This window comes from Propithecus coquereli, unplaced genomic scaffold, assembly GCF_000956105.1.
Source record: "Propithecus coquereli isolate 6110/MARCELLA unplaced genomic scaffold, Pcoq_1.0 Scaffold289, whole genome shotgun sequence".
NCBI classification, from domain to species: domain Eukaryota; kingdom Metazoa; phylum Chordata; class Mammalia; order Primates; family Indriidae; genus Propithecus; species Propithecus coquereli.
The window spans coordinates 670,259-672,143 of record NW_012148496.1 but is presented as its reverse complement, the minus strand read 5'-3'; positions in this window follow the sequence as shown (position 1 = coordinate 672,143).

Genomic DNA, 1,885 nt, shown 5'->3' with positions numbered 1-1,885 from the left:
ATGCCACAGGAAGAGACTCCTACTTGTGGTAATACTTGTTTGAAGCCATTTTAAAAATATTTGAGTGTTTACTATGTGCTAACAACATGCTATATACCGGGATATGATGATTAAGCTACTGTGGTGAACAAGAGGATAAAACAGGAAAGAAAGGTTTTTAAGGAATGTGTGGCATTTTGTAAGGATTATCTTTTCACTTGAACAGAAACAAACTCAACATGGAGAAAAATTAGTTGAAATATGTAACCTTTGGCAATTCAATGTAGTGGTCTCAAAATTGAAAGTATCTCAGGCATGGACCAGCATTGGATTTGGAGCCTGAAGACCTGGGTTCAAGTATCCTGTGTGAAAAAAATATATACATAAAATACAAAGTAAAGAGTACCATAAGAGAACTATAAATAAAATACCATGGAAGTTCAGGGGGGTAATGAGGTTTTAATGAAATTTCCTGCTAAGAATGGGTTTAAAGGGTTATTAATAATCTAATATGCAGAGAGCGGAATGGAAAAGGTACTGACATTTATTGTGCATCTACAATGTGTCAGGCCCTGTGCTAAACACTTCCATACATTATTTATGTAATTCTCACAACACCATGATCTTCATTTTAGAGATTATTACACTGATGCTCAGAGACGTTAAGTATTTGCCTAAAGTCACAGAGCAAATAAGTGCAGAGTCAAGAATGAGACAATCAAGTCTGACTAAAATTCTGTGACCTTTCCATTATAACATTTTTGACTTTTACAGGAGTAGAAACAAGAGAGGATAATTAGGACTCAAATAATCTTGAGCCTAATATCGGTCAAAGTTTTAGAAACTGGAATTCATCTTCTTTCCTGTGCTATGTAGTGATTTGCCATTTATTAGCTGAGTAAGTCTACAGCAATGCTTCTTAAACTTTTCCACTTAAGGGAAGAAGAAACTAAACACATGCCGCGAGAGCCCTCAAGCATGAAATCTCTTTTGAAGTCTTTGAATTTTGCCTTAAAAATTAGCGTGAATATTGCCTTCTCCATATGTTTTAATATGAAAAAAAAAAATTTGGAGACAGGGTTTTGCTTTGTTGCCCAGGCTAGAGTGCAGTGGCGTGATCATAGCTCACTGCAACCTGAAATTCCCAGGCTCAAGATCCTCCTGTCTTAGCCTCCCGAGTAGCTGGGACTACAGGTGCCAGCCACCACACCCAGCTAATTTTTCCATTTTTTGTAGAGACAAGGTCTCACTATGTTGCTTAGGGTGGTCTCAAACTCCTGTCCTCTAACCATCCTTCCACCTTGGCCTCCCAAAGTGCTGGGATCACAGGCGTGAGCTACCATGCGCAGGCAACAATATTTTTCACCCAAGCCTTCAAGTAAAATTGATGGCAATTCCACAAATGTGTGCCATGTTACCTGACCAGTTTTATTTCATGGCACACTGTAGCATATCTACAACAGTGCAAATTCTCTAATTTGAAAATCAAAGGTCAGAGAGGATAAAGTAAGCTATTTTTTCATTAGTCAAGAACCAATGATCCACACTGAGGATTATTAAGCAGCAAATATAACTCAAGTAAGATTTATTTGCCATACTCTTATTTTCTATGAGAACATCCTACTGAAAGCAAGAAAGCAATCCTGACCCACATATAGGAAGGAAACACCCTTTTCTCCATGTCAGTACATTAATTAATAACTTCGGCCAAGGAGTAGGGATGCACCTCAACAGTTTCTGTGGGCCCTTTAAGATCACTGTAAGAAATAAGGTCTTAGTCCTAGAAATGCTAAATAGATTATGCAGAAATTTTCAATTATCCTTGACAATGCTCCACTCTATTAAAAGGTAACCAACAGATGTCTTAAATTTTTTTCCAAAGTGTTTTCAAATGCATTATTTGATT